General features: G+C 43.1%; 1 pseudogene; it reads left to right on the forward strand.

The window, feature by feature from the left end:
* The first annotated feature begins 2519 nt into the window (after positions 1-2519).
* LOC103662416 lies at positions 2520-4053 on the forward strand (annotated as a pseudogene).
* The last annotated feature ends 20355 nt before the right edge of the window (positions 4054-24408 follow it).

Raw genomic sequence — 24408 nt, forward strand, 5'->3', positions numbered from 1 at the left:
ACTCCCCAAGGTTGGCTTAGATGCCTCTTCTCTGTGCATCTTCACCTACCTTATTAACATCAACTGGCTCTACTGTGGTTATAGGTTGACTAGTCCATCTCTCCACTGACCTCTGGGTTCCTTGGGGACAGAGACTAGGTCTCTAGCACTAACATAATGCTGGCATACAGAAGGGCTTAATAAATCATCATTGCATGAATGAACAAATCTGACTCAGATTAATAATTGTATAAAAACTACTCAGGTCTACTGAGGAACAAACCAATAAACCTGGTAAAAAGAAAGCAGAAGTCCCTAAGTGTGAAAACTAGGTGCTCTCGCTGGAGTTCACAATGGATTCACTTATGTTCCTGAGCCTGGCATTGGTGCTGCTGAATGTACAGTGGCAAAAGGCCTTACTACAAGGCCCAACCAGCTGCTCCTTCTAAGAAGAAAGGGACAGGAACAACCACTTACAGAGCACCAACATGCGTCCTTTTTTTTTTTTTTTAAGATTTATTTATTTATTTGTCAGAGATGGGGGGGCAGGGACAGAGCACAAACAGCGGGGAGCAGCAGGCAGAGGAAGAAGCAGGTTCTCCACCGAGCAGGGAGCCTGATGTGGGACTCAATCCCAGGACCCTGGGATCATGACCTGAGCCAAAGGCAGACACTTAACCAACCAAATAAAAGCTAACTAGGAAAGTGGCATTGTCATCTTACAGATAAGGAAGCCAATGCTCAGAGAAGCAAATAATGCATCCAGTAAATAACAAAGTTGGTATTGGAAGTTGGACCTGCTGATGCTGGAATCAATACTTTATTCACTCTGCCTGCCTCATGGCTTCTCAACTTCGATAGGTTTGGATGTTTATTTTCCCGTTCTGATTAGCAACATGCTGGCTGGGAAGCTAGACACCCCCAAAGTTGTGGTGGCTGACGGGGAGTGGTGGCGCTGAATCAATAAGCGGATGAACAGGCATTCAGACCCATTACCTGTGGCTGGCAAAGGGCTCAGGTTGCCAAAGATCTTCTTGTCTTTGAAAACAGCTTTGGAGAAAACAATCAGAGAAGGGAACCCAGAAGAGAAAGAAAAGCAGAGAAGTGTCAAGAAATGCCCCTCTAGACTGATGATTGATGAAACAAAATTATATAAAAACATCACGGTGCACACCCAACCACTCACAAAAAAAAAAAAAGTATCCCAAAAAACAGGGTGATTATTAAGTGTCATTATCAACAGGGACATTACTCATAGTCACAGGGCTCCACCCAACTATCACCACACGGTCTCCTGCCTCCAAAGACAAAGGTACTAAGAGTCAAGAGAAAAGCTTAGAGAAAATGAAAATGCATCCAATTCCCAGTCAAATGAAAATGCCATGGGCCCAAGGCCAAAGTATATTCTTGGCCTGATAGTGTTCACCACCCTAAATTTAGCCAACTGGTGTGCTTTTTAAGGAAGCATGTTACTCAACCTTTTTGCAAGCCAGAGATTTACCTCCTATTGCACAGCGTGCTTCTCCCCTGAAGCTGGAACACACTGTCCTTGGCTTTGTTATCCGTAGAAGAAGCCATGCCAACAAAAGCTCTGCTGTTATCACCTAGCTCGGCTTGTCCAAGCAGCGCCTGGATGAGGTCCTTTAAGGGCACCGCCAACAGGCCTCCCTTCCTCAGATACCCAACCCACCTGTCTCGGTTTCCCCTTATCCACTAGCTCATCTTAATTCTTACCACCAGGGATTCATTCCTTTGTGTTAATCACTCTAGCTCCAGAAATCACCTTTTCAGATGAAAAAACTCAAGGGAGAATTTGCACGCCCATCAACATCAGCAATGTCTATGCAGATTCTAACATTGCTTGCCTCATCTGATCCTTACAACTACACTGTGAGGGCTGAGAGGCAGTGTGGAAGTTTGAATATCATGAAACCCTGGAGGCTAACCTGGATTGGAAGCCTCACTCTTTCGCCCAAGCAAGCTTTAGTTGCCTCGTATGAAAAACAGAGATTGTGAGATCTACCTTACCTCCATAAATGGAAACTAATACTATCTTCAGGTGGTTCTTAATCTGGGGAATTTTTAGAGCCAGAAGAACCCAATGGTTAAATGCATGACCCTGGAGCAAGACAGGGAAAACAGAGACTGTGCTGCAGATGGTTTTGGAGAATGGGTCACTAAGGGGGCATCAAGACACAACTGAAAGTGCTATCATGTCTACAGAAATCAGAGTCAGGAACTCACAGAGGCCAACAAAAGAAATGGAGAGAGGAGGAGGGGATGCAGGGCCACCCAGCTGACCTAAAGTGGTGATGAACCCATAGCTAGTCACATTTCAGTCCATCTTGAAGTGGCTCCTACTAACTAGTTTCATTGTGGCAAAAGATAAATACTTATTAAGCACAGTTGCGTGCCAAAAGATGATCAAGAGAATAGGTTTGGGGCACCTGGGGTTGCAGTATGCTCCTCGCAGACCTTGGCACAGGACAGGAGAATATCCTGAGGCCAGAACTAATAAAACTCAACACATAAGCAGAAATGGCCCACGCTAGGAAACATTTGGTAAAGTATTCTCCTAGAAAGGGAGAACACAGCAAAAAGAAGGAGGAAGAGAAATCACAAACACACACATAAATTTACAAATTAAAAGGACCCACTGAGTGTCCAGCACAATGAAAGAAAAGTGATCCATATACAGGCATACTTTCATTACATCACAGAGCACTGGGGTTGAAGAGAAATATCCTAAATACCTTAAAGCTTCCAAAGGGAGAGGCGGGTCTCACATGGGATGGGGTATGGGGTGTATGCACAGGCTGCGGGCACTGTGACTCCTGCAGGTGCGGCCTGTGTCTGGATGAGTGTGTTTGGAGCAGTGTTTCCTGTTCTCTCCCCTGCGCAGCTGCAGCTCTGCAGCTTGGACCTTGCCTGCCCAGCCCGACCATGGCTTTGGCATTGAAAGAGCTACAGAAAGATCTAGAAGAGGTGAAGGTGCTGCTGGAAAAGGCCACTAGAAAAAGAGTATGTGATGCCCTTACGGCTGAAAAATCCAAGATCCAGACAGAAATCAAGAACAAGATGCAGCAGAAATCACAGAGAAAAGCAGAACTTCTTGACAGTGAAAAAGCCAGCTGTTATAATGGCTGGTCCCATTATAACAGGATATACAGTGAAAATCAGTAATTACAGATGGGATCAGTCAGGTAAGTTTGTGAAAATCTACATCATCTTAACTGGAGTTCATCAAGTCCTCACTGAGAATGTGCAGGTGCATTTCACAGAGAGGTCATTATATCTTTTGGCAAAGAATCTAAATGGGAAGAGTTACTCCATGATTAAGAACAATCTCTTGAAACCCATCTCCACAGAAAGCAATTAAAAAAAAAAAATCAAGACAGATACAGTTCTTATCTTATATAGAAAGAAAGCAGAAAGCACACGGTGGAACTACCTGACTCAGGTTGAAAAAGAGTACAAAGAGAAAGAAAATTCCTCCTAAGACACAGAAACAGATCCCAGTGAGGGATTGACGAATGTTATACAAAAAATTTATGAACGTGGAGATGATGATATGAAGTGAACCATTAATAAAGCCTGAGTGGAATCAAGGGAGAAGCCAAACGAGACACAGAATTTTGAGACTTTAAAGTCATTTTGGTAACTGTGATGGGGAAATATGGAGGTTTCCAATGAGGAAATATTGGTGAGCTGCACAGATAAATTTGACAGATAACTACTCACACAGCATTCTTCTAAGGAAAGTCAATGAATTCTCCCATTTCCTACTGGAGGATTTATTAAAATAAAATATGTTTATTAAACATTTCCCCCAAAGCTGGTTTCCTTAGTAATCTGGGCAATTTGTTCAAAAATATTGTATTCTTGTGTGAAATGTAAAAAAATCAAGTCTTGCCTAATGCTAATGCCACATTGTATGTATTTTTGTTCACCTACGAAGTAGAAAACAAAGTTCTGGTTTACCTAAAGTTCCTGACATCAGCTCCCACCAATGTAAGAATAAGTAAAAGTAAAACCTGAGAAACAAACTGAGGGCCTCAGAGGGGAGGGGGGTGGGGGAATGGGATAGACCGGTGATGGATAGTAAGGAGGGCACGTATTGCATGGTGCACTGGGTGTTATATGCAACTAATGAATCATCGAGCCTTACATGGGAAACCAGGGATGCACTGTATGGTGACTAACATAATACAATAAAAAATCATTAAAAAGAAAAAAAGAAAAGAAAAAAAAAAAAAAAAAAAAAAAAAAAAAAAAAACCTTCCAAAGGGAAAATGGAGGAGTGCTTTCAAAATTCTGAGGAAAAATTATTTCCAACCAATAATTTTATACCTAGCCACTAAGATCAAGATGCAGGATAAAATAAAGGCATTTTTAGGGAAGGATGGCATGAGATTGGGGGGTGAGGAGTAAGATAGTTGCTGGTTTAAACATCTGAATTTTATTCTCAGAGATGGGAAGCCGCTAGAGGTTTCAAACCAGAGGAGAGGCAAGATCTGATCTGTGTTCAATCTTACAATCTATTTTATCTGATAGATCTTACAGTCCATTTATCTGATACTTCATCAGTCTAGATCTCTTATGCCTGCTGTTTATGTGGCATATCTTTTTCTGTTCTTCTACTTTCAACCTATCTGTGTCTTTGAATCCAAAGTGTGTCTCCTGTGGACAACATACAGTGGGAGCATTTTTTTTTCTATCCAGTCTGGCAACCCCTTTCTTTTGATTGGATGGTTTAATACAATCATATTCAATATTATTATTCATATGGGCTGGATTGTTAATTACCATTCTGCTTTTTGTTTTCTATATATCTCATAATCATGTTGTCCCTATATTCTTCCTTTACTACCTCCTTTAAGTGGATAGCTGCTAGTGTACTATTTAAATTCCTTTAAGGATTTTGAACTATATCTTTTTTAGTGATCTTCTCCATGGTTGCTCTAGAGCTTACAACTGCATCTTAACTTATTAAACTCTCCTTCAGATTAACACTAACTTAATTCCAGTAAGATAGTGAAATCTATTCTTTCCCTTTTTTGTGCTCTTATTGTTATACATATGAATGCCTAAATTGCAAACCCAACAATACATTGTTGGAATTACTGCTTTTTATAATATTGTCTTTTATGTAAGCCAAGAGAAGAAATGAGAGCACAAATATCTTTTTGGAGTTTCTTAAAATACATTCATCTTCTTATTTACCAGGTGGGGTTATCTTCATTTCTTCCTGTGGATGGGAGTACCTTCTGGTGTCACTTCCTCAAGCCAATATGGCTTCATCCCCATTCTCATCTTTGTGATGTTATTATCAAATATATTTCTATGTATTATAGGTCCCATAATACAATTTTACAGATATTGTTTTAAATTACAAGAAAAAATAGAAATGTAACAATACTGTCTTTTATCATTACCTCGATTTTTATCAGCTCTTTGTCTTTTCATGTAGATTCAAATTACTGTCTGATGTCACTTCCTTTCAACTTAAAGAACTTCCTTTAGTATTCCTGATAAGGCAGTTCTGCCAACTATCAGTTTTCTCAGTTTTTATTTATCTGAGACTATTTCACCTTTGTTTTTGAAAAACAGCTTTACCAGATATGGATTCTGGGTTGAGAGTTTTTCTCTTTCTGTGAATAGACCATTCCACTGCCTGCTAGCTTCCATTACTTCTGATGCGAAGTCAGCTGTTAGTCTTATTGTGGTAAGTCCCGCCTCTCTTGCTGCCTTCAAGAGCTTCTCTGTATCTTTGGCTTTTAACATATTGACTATGATGTTTCTGAGTATGAACCCCTTCTTATTTATCTTAAGAGTCTGTTCAACTGCATATATGTGTCTATCAGTGTTTTTTCACTGTATCTGGAAAGTTTTCAGCCATGATTTCTTTGAACATTTTTCTGCACCTTTCTCTCCTCTTCTGGCACTACCATTACATGTGTGTTGCATTAAATGGTGTCTCCCATTTCTCTGAGACTCTGTTCGTTTTTCTTTATTCTACTTACTTTCTGTTCTTTAGATGGTGTGATCTCTATTGATCTGTTTTCAAGTTCTCTGAGTTTTCTTCTGCACACTCAAATCTACCACTGAGTCCCTCTAGTGAATACTGTCTTTCAGTTACTGTACTTCTCAACTCCAGAATTTATATACAGTTCTTTTTGTAATTTGTCTTTTTATACTTTTTATACCATAACCATCGTGCCTCTAAATCTTTAAACATGGTTTCCTTTAATTCTCTGAACATATTTATAATAGCTACCTGAAAGTCTCTGTTGGCGAAGTCCATCATCTGGGCCCCTTCAAAGGTATTTTCTATTGTCTGCTTTTTTTTTTTTTTCCTGTGTTTGTATCACACTTTCCTGTTTCTTTGACGGTCTCATTATTTTTTTTTTAATTATACAGTTTAGATAATATAATGTAGAAAATCAAAACTAATCCCTCCCCCACTTTGGGAAGCATTTTAGAACTAAATTTGTTTCATTTAGGGTCTTTTGTTGTTGTTTTGTGCAGCCTCTGATGTCTCAGTATAGATTTCTGTGTTTGCTTGTTTTTCCTCCTATTCCTCCAAAGGGATTACCTTTGGGGCTGTGTGAAGCACTTTTTGATCAAAGATTGTGCATAAACCCCCGTAGCACTTAAATATACACACTTACCATTAGATCTATGTGTGGCTTAGAGACTGCTTTTGTAGTTCAGGGAGTTTACCACTTTGCTCCAGGGCCACTAGCTTGGTTTTCTTCACCATTCACTCCTGAGTGGGTACAGCCTTGTGTATGCACACACTTCCAGGCCACTAGGGAAGAGTGTGATTTTATGTTGAAGCTTGGCTTCTTAGGAATCACCCCTGGATCAGAGTAGCTTATTGTTCAGCCAGTGTTTGGCCAGAGGTTGTACTTACTTCCCTTGAGGCAGTAAGTCTTCCATATTTTGCTGATGGATCTGTGTGTGGGTGTTGGGGAACATCATTAAAAAGACATGACTTTTGACTGACCTATGAGCTGGACCCAGGCACCTGGAGGCTCCTTACCCACCACCACGACCACCACCACCCTGTCCTTCAGATGTGGTTTCCACTTGCCTTTCCCACTCCCGTAGGCTGCTCCAAGGACACGGCCTTGAGATGATGATACGCCTCATATATAAGTTCCCTTTACTTATTAAAACTGCCACCTACCAACCTGGAGGAGGAGGAACCTGCCTCCTTCTTTGGTTTCTCCCTGTCCTGCACGTTTGGGAGCTGATTTTCGATTATACCTAGGAAGTTCCCAAGAGAGCTGCAAACCAAAAGTGACTTAATTCATGCTTTCACATCCTCCTCCACATTCTGCTTTTATTGCTCCTGAGTGGATACAGGTACATCTGCAGAGCCTTCTAGATCCCCAGATGTGAAAGTGACCCATGAAGGCTCTTCTCAGTAATCTCTTTCTCTGCTACTAGTATCATGGAACTACTAGCCCTCTTTATTACACACCACTAAGATATCTACTGTTTTCAACAAAACCCTAGGCATGAAATTCTCCATTTTCTGTTCCAAACAAGTTCAGTTCTCTGAGGCAGAGTTGTGGGGTTCTCTGTCCTTACAGCCTGCCTCTTTTCCTGGGAAGAATTTCTGTACTGCTCCACTGGAGCTTGGGGCAGCAACAGCCTTTGCCATGCAAATGGGAGCTGGATAAGGGAAGGACGCATCCAGTCAGGTGCACCTGCCTGGAATAGTGCTTTTGTGACATAGGCTGGGAGGGTGGGGGGCAAGTAAGATTCACTCTCCCGCCCCTACTGAGACAAAACATTAGCCCTCAAAGCTGGGGGTAGAAAAACCCCCCTACTTGGCTGCACCTGTTCAAAGGAGTGTGCCTCTGTTAGCGCTTCGGTCACATGGAGTTGGGGGAACAGAAGATGGACATAAGTTCTGGTCCAAATGCCACAGACTCATTGTTCTGAAATTTGGTAGATTTTCTCAAATAAATGTTTCTCCACTTGTTGTATGTTCTAAGGACAGTTTCCAGAGGCTTTCAATAGTTCATATGTATATATGAACTATATACATTTATAACATATATATAAAATTTTCATCAAAGTATTATTTTGCTGTACAATGAATCCACCAATCCCCTCATACCATTATTTTGTAAGTTGCAACCCTGACTCATATTTTAAAACAACCCTTTTCCCTGCTGTGTAGAGAACAGGAACAGAGTAGAAGCAGTAAGGTCATATTAAAAATATCCATCATTATTATTTATATGTGCAATGCCTTTAATACAGCCTGATGCACAGCACTGCTCACAAATGTTAGCTTTCTTTCTGGGTGTTTTTCAAGAAGGATTGTCTCTCAACAAAGGGACCCCAAATGCTCTGAGATGCCCCCTCAAGAAAACCGTTCTTACTTGCCAACTTCCCAATTTCAACCAAGATTTTCCAACCACAGGACAGCCACTCTGCCAGCCTTCCTGAAACTAGCCTAATCCTCCTATTAAGAGGTTCCTGAACTTCCTGAGAAGACCTGGACCCAGATTCCCACCTTCCTTGCCATCTCACAGTTTTCTTTCTCTGTTTCAAATTTGTCAGTTTTAAAACTCATCCTGCTTCCATAAGCACTTGTCAGTTCCAACTTAGGTGTTCTTGCCTGCCCATCTGCAACCTCCTCCTATATTTGTTACTGGCCCCTAGAAGCCTCACTTGCCCAGACTACCTGGTCCCCACCCCCAGATATAGTGCACTCAATCCAGCTACTCTGGCCTCTCATTGGCTCTGTTCTTTTCTTTTGGTTTCTACTCATGTCAGATCTTGCCCTGTAACAGTTGTGGTTGCTGATGACACACACACACCTGACTTTATCCATTATCTATGTCTATCTTCCAGCTCCCCTACCCTGTTTTGGCTGTGACTTTTTAAAAACATTTTTGAGTAGAGGTGACATACAATGGTACATTACATTCAGGTGTACAACATAGTGTGGTTCAATGCTCTATATGTTACACTCACCAGAAGTATAGCCACCACCTGTCACCATACATTCTTTTTTTTTTTTTTTTTTAAGATTTTATTTATTTATTCGACAGAGATAGAGACAGCCAGCGAGAGAGGGAACACAAGCAGGAGGAGTGGGAGAGGAAGAAGCAGGCTCATAGCAGAGGAGCCTGATGTGGGGCTCGATCCCATAACGCCAGGATCACGCCCTGAGCCGAAGGCAGACGCTTAACCGCTGTGCCACCCAGGCGCCCCCATACATTCTATTACAATATCTTGACTACATTCGTATGTTGTATCTTTTACTCCCATAACTGATTCATTCCATCACTGATGGCTGCATCCTCCACACCTCTTCACTCATTTTGCCCAATTCTCCACTCTCCTCTGGCAACCATCAGTTTCTTCTCTGTATTTTTTTATCTGATTCTGCTTTTTATTTATTCATTTGTTTTGTTTTTTAGATTCTACATAGGAGTGAAATCATATTGTATTTTTCTTTCTCAGTCTTACTTATTTCACTTAGCATAATACCTTCTAGGTTGGCTCAGGGAATTCTTAATGGGCTCTCCATATCCAGCATCCTCCCAATCCAACTCCAGACTTCTCACTTGGTTCCAGCTACCAGTTCCTGGCACTCACCCCAAATCACTACTCTCCTGTTATCTTGTGCTTTTTATCTGATCTTTTTGTCCTGTCTTAGTCTTGTTGCCTACTTTCCAAAGCCAAAAGTGTACCTCTATATCTCTGTTTTAACTAGAATTGACTGACCTGCTCTTTACACGTTGTGCCTAGCACTAGTACAGCATATAAAATAACCCAAAACAAAGAGATTTTTAGATTACGGTGGCTTTAAAATACAACAAAGTATCTGAAAAAGCATGGAATCAGACTACAATAAAGGGAACTATTATCTAAAGGAGTGCAAAATCCATGAGGGCAAAAATTTTGTCTTATTTATTACTGTATCCCCAGCACCTAAAACAGCACTTGACATGTAATGTTCTCAATATCTGTAGAACAAATGAATGAAAAGTTCAAGAGATTTCAGCTGACCACAAAGATTACAAACATTTTTGCATTTATACCCTGATTTGCCAAGACTCCTCCACAAACTAATTACATCCATGTGGTGTCAGAGATTATTTCTAAAGGCATCATCTCTGTGATCCTAGCACCTTATAATATGCATTCCTCTTTCTTCAGTATTCATGTATTCTAATTCCCATCTTAAAGTTCTTTGTTTTTTTTTGTTTGTTTGTTTGTTTTGCTTCAAACTCTATCCAAATCTTTAATATCTTGAAATTTTGCTTGGCATGCTGGATAAAGCTACTCCCACCCTAAGCATAGGTTCCCCATTTAAACCATCATGACTTTGTCTGCTTGTTGAACTTACGGGCAAGATGGGAGGGGTTCTGAGGAGGCCATGTTCCTTTGTAAATGTGTTGTCAGTAAGAAGATGGCTTGGGCATTGGTCAGATCTGAGTTTTCATGTAAAGTATTTGTCTAGCCCTAATTAGTAGGTCGAATGGCACAGATGCCACAAATTTTATATACACTTTCNCTACAGCATGAACACCTGTGTCAAGTTGTCTGTTTCTCCTGATGTGGGCAGGAATTTGCTTGGCATTTCTCTGAATTTGGGATGCTTTTGATCATTTTCCATCCAAGTGTAGAGCTTTAAAAAGTGTAGAAAGCCTAAGAAAATGGCAGAGATGATGACTCCCTGTGTAAACACCACTAGAGAGAAAGGTAATAAATTGTAGCTACTTTCACTTGTTTTTAATTTCTGACCACTAGTGTAAGTAACTTCCATTTGCTTCCCAAAAGATTCACAAAAATTGATTTATTTTAGCCTGGTCTGGTGGGAGACCAGAGTACATCTCTTTAATAGGTCATATTATCATAATTTAAATTAATGTTCTTCCATGGGTTTTAAATATGACCATTTTTATCCCTTATGATCTTTGCAGTAACTTTTAAAAAGGCTAAGATTTAGGATTTAGGAATCCCTAAGGAAAAGAGGTGCTAAGTTTGATTAATTTTGTGTCATGCTTTTGGGTATCTGACATTCTTCAATTTTATTTTAACTAAGAAAGGCACCAAGATTACAGATGCTACCACCGCTCATCAGACACGCTTGGTCTTGAAATCTCTTCAGGGCTTTGGGGAAACTTCCCTTTATAAAAGTATTTAAATGAAGAGGACAACAATAAGAAGCAGTTTTCACCAGTAATACTTTTTATCACCATTCCATGACCAAAGAGCTAAGACAACACAGCAGTATAAGGAACTCCACCCATGAGCACAGGGGAGGGGGGGTAAACTGGCAACCTCTCCCACCTGTCACCTTCCCATATCCTCTTCTAATCTGTCTCTAACTTGCATCCATATTTTATAGCTATGAATAGACTTAATTCTGCTTAAGTGTGCCTTGTGTGCTGTCTATGAATTGAAGGGTACCAGTGGTGGCCCTCCTACTTGGCTTGAAATACATAGATCAAAACAATTGTATAGACCAGAAGAGTTGCAAATTCAGAGATGAATAGATCAAAAGACCTAGAAGATCTCATAATACAGTCTTCTTCCTGAGACTTGTATCCACTATACAATTTCCCAAAATTAAGGGGACTTGTGTACCACACTCCTCCAATCAAACACATCTAATTTATTAAGGGCATTAATTAATTTAACAAAAAGCTTAAACAATAACAAATCAGAATGGCTGCCCAAAGGCCACAGTTAAAAGGCATATTACTAGAAAACAGAGCCCTTGGAATTTATGTAATTACCAGGAAGACCTAAGCTAGGAACCTCTGAGTCTTCACTGAAGCCCAAGGATTAACCACCATGATTAGGGACATGAGTCTGGCTTGGGTCCAGCCCCCAGACAGGAACCAGAAATGAAGTAGAAATCCTCAGAAGTAAAGGAGGTTTGCATCGGGGTGGGGAGGGGCTGATGCCAGTGCATAACTCCACATTTAGGCAGACGGCTCCTGACTGGCAGGAAACAAGATGGTGTCTAAGTGAAGATAACAAGAATAGGAAAGGAGCCACCAAGCCAGATGGCAGAGATCTATGCCAGCCAGTCTGCAGCTCCAGGATAGGTATTTGAGACAAAAGGGATTTCATGCTGAATCAAATTCCCACCTAATTTTATTGAGATGCTTAAGGAATCTGCCCTTTGAAAACTCTGCTACTCAGTTTGCATTCCCTTCGTTTCACTTTGTTTTATCTTTTTAAGTTCCTCAGACCCATGGGTCTCTTGAATATCCCTCGATATCCTATGCCAGTTCTCCACGGAATAAACTGCAATTCCCTAAATCTAATATCGGAGACAAGGCACAGGCAGGCTTACAGGGAGTGTTCTAATACCTCCCTCTGCTCTCTTTCCTGCAATTCGGAGACAGCTAAGGAAACTAGTACAGTCTTTGATTTCATAGGCAGGAACTACGAGTGACACAAGCTAAAGGAGCTAACTCTAGGTGCCAAATGCTCCTCCAGCGTCTTCACGGAAATGCAGCCTCAAAACTCAGAAGAAATGAGGAGGAAAGGAAGAAAATTTCCCTTTCCAGTAGTTACCAACATGCTCTGAACATTTGCACAACAGAAGTTTTCAGCAGAGACACCATTTACAAAAGAGAGGAAGGCATCGATGCTCTGGTTGAAGTGGCCCTCAAGGACCCACCATTTCAGAGTTGGTCTCCCCCTAATCACCTGCTCCCCCTGTTTCTTCCTTTGCAGCTGCTTCTGAGGCACAACTAGAACTCCAGAGCTACATAAAATAGGGTTTGAAAAATACTAGCTGGTGGTTAAACACACAGGCTTCAGAATTTTAAAATCCTTAGCTCCAAATCCCAATTCTCCCATTTATTGCCCATGTGAATTTGAGCAAATTAACCTCAGCTTCTATTCCTCATCTATAAAATGCAGATAATAATAGCAACCTCAAAGGCTGTTTTGCAGGTTACATAAGATAATGCATTTAAAATACTTAGCACTGCCCATCCTATAATAAGAATTCAATAAATGTCAGATATATTATTAAAATGACACATCCTATAAGAATCAAATTAGAGTCTTCTAATAGTAGAGGCAAAAATTGGTAACTCTTGCCCTTAAATTCCTTTAGAATATTGTTTCCCAAATTGTGTTCAGCAGAGCATTATCCCCACAAAATATTTCATGAATAAAAGCCTCATGGTCAATTCTATTAGGAAAATGTGTCTAATAAGGCCTCCTAGAGACTCAGAGTGAATAAAGGCCAAGTGTCTGGATGGGTCAGTGAATCACATGATGAAATTCTGCCTAACAAAGCTCAGTCTCACTGGATTGTGGAGGGAGGATGGAAGGGGAGAGGGAGGAATGACAGCAGGGGAACCAGTTAGGAATCATTGCAACAATCGGGGTGGGTGGGGGAGAGATTATAGAGGCCTGAACAGGGCACAGAAAAGTGACCAGATTCATAAGAAAAGGAGGAGAAGGGAAGTAAGATGGAAGAGTCAAGGCTGAAACCCAAGAATCTGGCCTAGGTAATGGGATCCATGGTAATGGTGCTGCCATTAATGGAAACAGAATACAAAACAGGACCAGACTGGGTAAAGATAAGTTTCACTTTGCACTAGGGAGTTTGAAATGCATATTTTCCAGGGGCGCCTGGGTGGCACAGCGGTTAAGCGTCCGCCTTTGGCTCAGGGCGTGATCCCGGCGTTATGGGATTGAGCCCCACATCAGGCTCCTCTGCTATGAGCCTGCTTCTTCCTCTCCCACTCCCCCTGCTTGTGTTCCCTCTCTCGCCGTCTCTACCTCTGTCGAATAAATAAATAAAATTTTTTAAAAAATGCGTATTTTCCAGAAACGTCCCATTGCAAGTGACAGAAACCAACTACAGTATAAAGGGAATGTATTAACTTGAGTACCAGGGAAAAAGAGGGGTGCATCTTGGACTCTAGATCACTGTTCCCTTGTCCACCCCGTAGCTGGTGTCATTTTCTTTCAGCTTGACAAGAGCCCTGTACTGACCTGGTTAAGGTTTCCAATTCTAAAGAACCTTCTCAGATATGACTGTGCCTCCAATTACCTCAACCTGGAAACCCATCTGCAATCCTTCCTCAAAACCAGTTCCCCCTATGAGTCACTCCTATGGACAACACCCTTGTCGGATTCCCAGCTAAGTCCGGGACCCATCTATGCCAAAGGGGACTTGTAGAAGGCTCGAAAGAACAAAAATGTAAAGCATCTCAGCCTAACCATACAGCAATACCAAATGTTCTCTAGGTTTGGTGACACCCTCGGTAGATGTAGGCCAAACTAAAGAGCCACTACGGATTTCCGAATAAGGATAATAGGTGAAACAACCTTGTTTCTGTGTTCTCTCACTTCTTTAAAACTCCTCCCTTTCTGGGCTGAAGCTTGGAGAAGAGAAAAAAAAGAGATATCTATCTCTCACGCGTCTTTCCTCCACCCTTCCAAATGCCCTGGATTGGAAGGGGTGAAGTTTTCTCTACATGCAGTATTTCTCACATTTAAGTACGCATCAGAATCACCTACGGGGCTTGTTAAAAAATAGATTCCCGAGCCCTATCCCTAGAGTTTCTGTTCAGTAAGTCTGAGGTGGGACCAGGGAATTTGCATTTCTAACAAGTTCCCAAGTGATGCTGATACTGCTGGTCTAGGGACCACACTTTGAGACCCAGATTCTTTTTTCCTACACCTTAAAAGAGCTCTGGGGTCTGAATAAGGGTGCTTTCTCTCTCTCTCTCTCTCTCTCTCTCTATATATATATATATATATATCAAACTCTGTGAAAATAATCCTGTAAGCTCAGACCTAGATTTGTGAGACAGGACCTAGACTAATTCGGTAGATCCTACATTACTTTAACATGCCTGGTTTTCAAGCTTACTTTCTCACTGCTTTCTATTTTGCATGCCAGCAGCTGAAAACTCTGCACATTCTACGTATTCCTTCTGCAACATCCCTAACATACCTGCAGGCAGATGGGTATCGTTAGCTGAGTGAGGAGATAAGTCATGAACTCAGAAAGGAAAAAAAAAAAAAAACCACATTACGATATTTTCAAAAATGTACCCCACTAGATACATGTTTTGCCACTGGAATTGTAGAAAAAAATTGTTCTCTTCAAACAAATGCATTTTCTTCCTTGAATGACAGCCATATAGCCCTGGTGCCTCCTCTGTTGAGCTGACACAGAAAGCTCAATACTTAATTTGAGGTTCCACTTGGTGGTTTCTTTTAGCTGATATTTTCTAAACAATCCCCCCCCCCAACCTACCTTATTAGTCCTCTTTATTCCTGGATTCTTTTTCTTTTGCCCATTTACAAAAAAAAATTTTTTTTTTTAATTTTTAAGTAGGGTTCCTTTTGCCTTTGATCAAAGGTTCACCGGCATAAAGACCACAAAAGTTTTTTGCAAAAACACATTCCTTTCTCAGCTGTCCCAAAGGTTGGCTAGGGGAGAAGTCTGTATCCAATCTCAGTTTTATGGGAAAGAGTAGGGCCCTAACCCAGAGTTAGGTGGTATTGAGGATAATTAAAGCTGAGGTTCTGCCCTCAGGTGGGAGGATGCAAAAACAGAAAAGCATATTTAGGGACTAATTGGACAACTCTCCTTCCCTTAGGTGAAGCATGCCAGAGGGGCAGGGAAGGTAGAGAGCAGAGAGGTAATCATAATTGGGATAGTTTGAGGGCTTCCTCCAAAAGTCCCTCTACTCCCCAAATACCTGTATTCCCCACACCATCATTAATTTTTCATGCAGGTTGTTATGTTGTCTCCAGATGTACCCTTATAAATGCCAATAGTCCTGGTAGGTATGCCACATCCAGAAAAAGAACATGTTGATAAAACAAAGGGGTGGGAGAGAATGCAGTTCATGACTGATAACAGGAATGGATAAACCTTGATTCAGGGTTCCCCAGAAGCCAGAAGACAGCACAAGCCCACAAGAGAGCAGGGCACAGCTAAAGCTAAAACACCAAAAAAGAGCAGAGACATGTGGGGTAGCTCAGTCATTAGTGAGGTGCAGAGGCTTCTCAAAGTGCAGCGGGGACAATCAAGACCAGAGTCCCAGTACTACGCACTGGGGTTCCATTCACATCTTGGAATCATGACCTTAGAGTTGTGCAGTGGACAGCCTGGGCAGCCATATGTGGCAGCCCAAGTCCTACAGAAGCCAAAACAAATCACCACAAGAAGACACAGAATGCTCCCTCAGGCCACAATCTCTCCCATTCTAAACTGAATGAAGCATCCCTGTGAAAATGCTAAATCTCAAGACTTGCCAAGTTGGCCAAAAACAAGCATGCTCTTCAAAAGCCTTAATTTATGAGGTTAACTGCCAGAACTGCACATAGCCTTCAGGCTAAACAAGGAGAAAAACATGCTGCCTTCAACTGCTGCTCTTGCTTACCTAAAGCTTTTAAAGAGAATCAGGAAAGCCAAAGGCCAGCAAGGGGAGAAAAAAGGGCTTCCGCGGAATCCTAGAAAGGGCCATGATAGGAAAAGATGGAAATCAGAGATAACTGTGACCCATCCCAATCTGTACCTGCAAGAGCCGCCTTCCATGAGTTTCCACAGCTTCTCGCTCTTCCCGAGGAGGCTACGGAGCTCCCACGGGGCGTCCTGCTGCATTCCACCAATTGGCTATTCGTTCCCTTCTCAGAAGACCACCTGATCTAGTTTGTTCAAACACAACGTCAGCAAAATTGTCATTAAAAACCTGCATAAAGACAGCTGTGCCAATAGGTGGGTTTTCTCAGCTGTGCTGTAAATTAGCGTCCTTGGGCAAGTGACTCCTCTCTGGGCCTCAGGTGTTTTGCACGAAGCCTGGGGGTCAGGCTCCGTGCTGCCCAAGGGTCCGTCCAGCTCCAACACGGCTATGTGTGACCCTCGATAGTTCCTTTGGCGTCTTTCCCATCATTAGCTAAAGCCTATCGCCGTCCCTCTGTGATGGAAGGCAAGGCCCTGCCGTGTTTCTTCAGCAGCTCTGCAAAGGCCTCAGACCACCTGCCTCTCACATCGCGTCCTTTGGAATTTCTTTGCAAAGACCACGTTTGGTGTCCTTTGCTAAACATCGGGCCCCAAACCGCAGGTAAGGAGTGCAGTCCACTGCCCCCAAGTCTGTGGGAATCCCTTGCGCTGCAGCCGCGGGCGCTTCCCCTTCCTGCCCCGGGTGACGGCTTGGTAAGGCTCTCCACAGGAAGGCAAGCACAGGCCCCTTGGCACCTCACCTGGGCTTGCCCTGGCGTTGCGGGGGAGGGGGTTGCCCACTCTCCCACCAGCCCCTTCCCTCCAAACAGCCGTCAGCAAGGCTCCGGCCGGCCCCTAGAGCAGCGCGCCCCCTGGGGCAGGGCCCGCCTGCCACCTGCTGCGGAGCCAGTGGACGAAGCCACAGCAGAAGGAAACCGTGCTTTCAGGATCTGAGAGAAAACGACGAACCACGGGAAGCTCTTTGAGGCGCCTCAGGCCCTGCCTTTTAAAGTTTCCGTTCATTCTGGGATGAAATGGGGTTGCTCCAAGGAGACGGCTGCTCTTTTCATCCCCCTTCCCAGGCTCCTGTGTTCTGGAAGCTGCGAAGGACGCTCCTGGAACTCCCGCCTCGCCCCTGCTTCTTCCATCAGAGCGCTGCCCGCACGACTGAACGGGCTAGCTCATCGTCACAAAAAGGCAGCAGCAATACAGAATCACACGTATCGATCAAGTCCTGTGTTTGGGTCGTGGGCCGGAAGCCTTGCCAAGGTTCTATCGCTGGAGGTTCCGGAGAGCGGACCCGCGCTTGTCCCAGCGCCACCCTGTCGGGCAGACGGCTCACCCACCCCTGACCCTGGAAGCTCAGTTCCGCCCACTACTCCCACAGCCCGAGCCCATTTCCAGGGCACACCGCCTTCAGAGAGAAGCGTGCTGATGAGACCCTGTGGTCAGAACACGAGACCACCCTGTTCCCTGTTAAGACCTTTTCCACTTCTCAGATTCTGGGCGCAGCTGTGGAGACCTACTCAACTTGATGCGGCCCCAGGCAAGCCGCCAAAGGAAGTTCCGCATTGCTCGTCAAACCCGCCACCCAACAATGTGGAGTGGCTGTCTCTTTCCTGGGTCTCTCCCTGCCCCCTCTGTTTAGGGGACAGTTCCAGATTTCTTCGGGGGGAGCTCCTGAGTTTTTGGACCAACATTTATCTTCACAAACACTTGTGAGGTCAGAACTGCCCTTAATTAACCTTACCACTTCATAAAGATGATGAAACAATGTCAGAGATGTTAATTTGCCTGTGGTCCCTTGGCTAGTAAACGGAGGTGGGATTAGAACCCAGGCGGTTTGGGGACAAAGCCTGCACTGGCTGCTCCTCCATGCACAGTAAGCCAGGCCCTTCCACATCCCAGCTCCCATGGCCTTCAGGTCCCCATAACTCCAGTCACCCAGCTTTTACCAGCAGGCTTCCAAGAATCTAGACCCAATCCCGATCTTGGGCAGAAGGTGGAAAAGGGATGTAAGTGGCTTTGTACATCTACTTAGGACGAAGACACCCTTTCCTCTGGCTTTGCCTTGACTTTGTACCCCAGATGCACCGCTGAGCTCCAGATTTGTTCCCTGGGTCTGAGCACCTTGTGGATTACCTACTGTTTACACAGTCCTTCACTCATTCATTGCACAAATATGTTTGATTACTACTATATAACCATCATGAAAAAGAGAATGCAACCAAATTAACAAATATGTTATTATGCCCATTTTACAGATGGGAAAACAGAAATTAAGAGGTTAAAGCACTTGTCTGCCATCCCACATCTAGTAGCTAAGCAGAACTAGCATTTGATTCTGGGTCTTCCTCTTTCTGAGATTTGGGCCCCACTGTGCTCCCGCCAGTACCCTCCTCCACTCGATCCCCACGTCATTTTCCAAATAAACAGCCCTTTAATTCTTTGATTGGGTGTCCTACAATTCAATTCTTACACGAAGTATCGGAGTTCACACAGACCCCATAGGTGAAGGACTCAGTCCCACAAAACACCAAGTATAAGTGGGGTCCCAGGATACCTGCATTTTTGCCCAGCTGATTATAAATTTGGGAGCTCCCATGGCTCATAATTCACTTAAAACTACTCCCAGAACTCAGGAAAACTCTATACTTAATGATTGCAGTTTTATTACATAGGATACAACTCAGGAACAGCCGAATGGAAAAGAAGCAAACAGCATGGGGTGAGGGGGGAGTGCAGAGATTCCTGGTCCTCTCTGTGTGCACCACCCTCCCAGCATGCAAACACAGTCATGAACTTGGAAGCTCCCAAACCTCGTTCAAGAGTTTTTGTGGGGCTTCCTTTCATAGGCATGATTGATTAAGTCATTGGCCATTGGTGATTGAACTTAATCTCCAGCTTTTGTCTCTTCCCTTCCCCAGCGATTAAGGAGTGGGCTGAACATTCCAAGTCTAATCACAGTGTGTACCCAGACCCTTCTTTGAAACTGTCTAAGGGGTGCCTGGCTGGCTCAGAAGAGCATGTGACTTTTAATCTTGGGGTCATGAGTTCGAGCCCCACATTGGGTGTAGAGATTACTAAAAAAAAATTAATAAATAAACTTTATTTTTTTAAAAGATTTTATTTATTTATTTGACAGAGAGAGACAGCCAGTGAGAGAGGGAACACAAGCAGGGGGAGTGGGAGAGGAAGAAGCAGGCTCCCAGCAGAGGAGCCTGATGTGGGGCTTGATCCCAGAACGCTGGGATCATGCCCTGAGCTGAAGGCAGATGCTTAATGACTGTGCCACCCAGGCGCCCCTAATAAATAAACTTCAAAAAAAAGAAAGAAACTATCTGAAGGCTCAATTTGAGTCATGTCATTAGCATAAACTCAGGTATGGTATAAAGGGGCTCTTTTTGAATAACAAAAGACAGTCCTATCACTCAGGAAATTCCAAGGGTTTCTGAGGCTCTGTGCCAGGAACTGGGGGCAAAGATCATTTTTTTTTTAATTCCTTTTTTTAGAGATATATTTACTTATTTGACAGCTCATGTGCCAGTGTGGAGGGAGGAGCAGAGGGAGAGAGAGAGAGAGAGAATCCCAAGCCAACTGCACACTGAGCACAGAGCCTGAGGTAGGGCTCCATCCCACAACCCTAACATCATGACCTGAGCTGAAACCAAGAGTCAGATGCTTAACTGACTAAGCCACTCAGGCATCCCAATCATATATATTTTTTAGTTATACCCCAATTCACCAGGAACCGCAGCCAGGGACTGAAACTATGCTACCTGCCATCAGCCTTCCCCACCTGCCGGGATATCTAGGAATGCTTCCTGGCTTCCCCTCACTGTATTCTGCATACCTGTCAGGGCATCATGTCTGCTTAACTGGAAACTCTTCCTCCTCCGGGGTTCTGCCTCCTGGACTTATAGTCAGCTGTGCCCATCCCTGCCACCCCAAGCCTGCCTCACTCCAGGGATCTGGTCTCCTTCCACACTCAGCCTACCCCAAGTCTGCACCTATAGGAATGAACTGTGTCATGTTCTGCCAGATATCCATATGACCCAGACACGCTCAAAGGGCATTTGACCTTGCTAGTCATGGCCATGGCAGGCCATAGGCTTTGGCATGGAAGAAGTTAAGGAAAGAATTGGGTCAGTATGAATCACAACAAGAAAAAAATCTATAGGGTATTAGATTTAGAGAATATTACTCTCCAGTATTATTAGAACACCTCTCTGGCCACGCTAGCTAGGCCTGTATCAGCGTTTCCATTATAAATCCTATTTCCAAGGATTTATGACTTGCTGTAAAAATTCAATCGAGGCTGAAAAGCAACATAGTGAGTTTGCAATCCAGGAAGCAGTTTGATTCAAAGAGAGGATAAAAAGTTGAGAAGAAACAAACAAATAGAGAAAAAGGAAGCAGATTAAAAAGAAGACAGCTAGAGCATTGCCCTGCTTTTCTGCCATCATGAGACTTAATTTTGTTTTCGAATTTGAGTTTTCACCAGTACTAACTCCCATATGCAAAGAAGCCTATGAGGACTCAGAGCATTTAGCTCCTTGACTTGCTTTCCTTTTGGAAAAGCCAGTAGCAGCGTGTTAAACCTTGCCCTGCAGGGGTCCTCTGGGGAGCTACGCCCCACCTCACACTGCATTCAGGAAAACTCTTGGGGAACACACATCTAATCTTTGCTGGCTCAGTAAAAGGCAGGGAAGGTACAGTAAGCTTATACTCTCTGATGAGGTAAAGGCAAATTATAGTCCGATTATTTACCGAAAATAAAGCAACTATCTCTGTCTCTCTTTTGTACCCTCTGAGCGATTTTAAGTCAGGCACCCCAGACCTCCATAGATCTGTGACTATTTATCCAGTTACAGTTTCATCATAAAGTGGCCCAAGAGACAGTTGCCAGCATCACCCCTAATTCACTTCTCGAGAAGAGGATGCTTCTGTTAGCTCAGAAATACCACCTCCCAAACCTCGGAAATACATACTTGGAATGCACAACAATTCACCGAAGTCAAGCCTGCCTCGTTCGAGGATGGGTCTTTGACCCCAGTTTTCTTTTCTTTTCTTTTTTTTTAAGATTTTATTTATTTATTTGAAAGCAAGAGAGGGAGAGAGCACGAGCATGTGCGTGGGCAAGAGGAGAGGGAGAAGCAGACCCCTGCTGACAGGGAGCCTACGCAGAGCTCGATCCCTGAGATCATGACCTGAACCCAAGGCAGACGCTTAACTGACTCAGCCACCCAGGCGCCCCTGCCCTGGTTTTCAATTAAGAAATCGTAGGGTAGTTTAGGGGAGCAAGGAAAAAACAGCAACCAGTCTTTGGGTCCAGACTTTCTCATAGGAGGAAGGACAAGACAATCTAGTTGGGAGGAGAAAATAGGGAACATGTCTTGCCTCTAATTACATATTCAGCGATCCTACTGCTCCAGAAATCGGTGGGTTATTTGGGGGAAATTTAAGAGAGGACTGATGGGAATTAAGTGGGGGACACCAATGGCTGTCCTGTTCTCCCTGGTGCTGCAAAAGTGAGATTCTGCATTCAGGAGGTGGTCTGTCTGAAACTCACATCTGACCTCAAGCAGCAGGCTTGAATAAAAGAACAAGGAATGGAATTTGTTTTTATTAGGCAAGATTGCTGTGCTAGACAGCATGCCAGCTTTTTATATATCATTTCATGGAAACCTTATGAAAACCCCATGATATTTATATGTATTATCTCTGCCCCCTTAAGTGATGAGGAAACTAAGACTAATTAACTCCCTGGAAGTTAAACCACAAGCAAAGTGGCTGAGGGGAGACTGACTAAATCAACACCTTTCTGATTCCCAAGCCCTGGATCTTTCCACATCAGCTCTGAGCAATACTTCAATGGGTAAATTCCAGAATGGAAATGAATTTGAGTCTGAAAGTTACAAGCACGATGTTATCTGGAGTCACACTGGGAAGAGGTCCCGTAATCATCTGCACAAAGGAAGGCAGACTTTAATTATGCTAATTCCTCAAATCTAGAAAAGTAAGCTTAATTTCAGAAAATAAAAATCTTCTGGGATTGTTAAAAAAAAAAGCATCCAACCATCTCTCTAATTTTGTATATGAACAGTCTCACTGTGAACTCTGAAAGATAAGAGCTTCCCACTTTTAAAGGCAGTGTTGGTAATTAAGCTATTGTCTCTCTACTCCCAACCCGCCCTGCCATGTTATGCTCTGTGATTTCGGAGCTGGAAGCCTGCACGCTCTTTCTGCTTCGCCTGCTGATGATCTACCAGGTTCTGCCAATAGGGGGTGCTACAGGGAGACTGGAAGCCCACAGGAGGGTGAAGAGTCCGCCTCCGTTTTTGCTTTCTGTACCTTCAGTAGTAGCTGGTTCCAGTTTCAAATGTTTCCCACGCTTCCAGAACAGCGGTACTGCCCTTCCTCAGAGATACCGGCACCTGTCAGCTGTCTGGGGTTTCTTCTCCGAGATTCTAGATGCTCATAACCCCAGCCTCACGTTTCTGTTCCCCCAGCTGTAGAGGCAGTAGCTTCTTCCTGAAGCTGCTATTCCGGTGTTACCTCAGCATTCCCTTTTGCCTTGAAATACTTAAGTACCTGTCTAACAAATTCCTTTTATTAAATCCTCTATTAAAATAACGCGTGGTTCTTCTTTCCTGAATGGGCCCTGACGGATACAAAGTTCTCTGAAGGAAGCTTCTTTAACTGCTTTGAAGTTCAATTCTCTTTGCTGCCTGGAAATTCTTTTTTATAATGTGTCATATTAAAAATTAACCTAAATCATTTTGAGATATATATATATCAACTCATTATGTTGTAACACCTAAACTAATAGAATGTCATATGTCAATTATATCTCAATAAAAACAATATATTAACCTATTCTGTCTCCAGCACTTACTTATGATGCAACATTAAGCATGGTAACTTAACTTTTCTAAAGCTCGATCTTGTCACATCTAATATTAATACCTACCAAGTATTGATATTAATTATTAAGTAATATCAACCACAGGGTATTAATATCTATCCAGTAGGGGTATGGTGAGCCCTGGATGGAATAATCCACGTGCAAGCATCAAGCATAACAGCTAGTGCAGGGCACCTGGGTGGCTCAGTCGGTTTAAGTGTCTGCCTTCCACTCAGGTCATGATCCCGGGGTCCTGGGATCAAGTCCCACATCAGGCTCCCTGCTCAGCGGGGAGTCTGCTTCTCCCTCTCCATCTGCCCCTCCCCCCTGTTCATGCTCTCTGTCTCTTGCTCTCTATCTCAAAAAAATAAATAAAAATCTTAAAAAAAAAAAAAAGCTAGTGCACACAGATGCTTATGATGGACATATAGATGTCTGCCAAGCATCCCTACATTGGAAAAATCTCCTCCCCAATTCCACATTAATCCTACTCCACCCCTATTTTTTGAGAAGCTAATCTTTCAACTCAAGGTGAGCACATGCTTAAACATGTCAAAGTAATTCACCTCCCTGGCCACAGAGAGTCCAGGGATGGTTCTGTGTTCCAAGTCAAACCAATTAGAATTGCCAAACCGTCACCATGAATGTTCCTGTGACTTAAGGAATAATCATGTTATTTCTTGGTCTGATGCCCGAACTGTAAAGTCATATAAGCTCAAGATTCCAGGAGCCATCTTTCCCATCACGCTGGTGACCAACTCACCCTGGTTTGTTGGGACTTTCTTGGTTTTAAAACTAAAAGGTCTGCATTCTGGGAAACCCCCAAGTCTCAAGCAAACTGAGATGATTGGCCACCCTACCATGGTGCAGGCTTGCCAGAGAGAGCAGCCCCTATGAAAGCAAGAAGGCATTTCTCCAAAGAAATACAAATGGCCAATAAGCACGTGAAAAAATGTTCAACATCATCAGTCATTAGGAAAATTGCAAATCTAAACCACAGTAAGGTGCTACTTGCCACCCACTGGGATGGCTATCATCAAAAAAAGAA

Source organism: Ursus maritimus, unplaced genomic scaffold (genome assembly GCF_017311325.1).
Source record: "Ursus maritimus isolate PB19 unplaced genomic scaffold, ASM1731132v1 scaffold_16, whole genome shotgun sequence".
NCBI classification, from domain to species: Eukaryota; Metazoa; Chordata; class Mammalia; order Carnivora; family Ursidae; genus Ursus; species Ursus maritimus.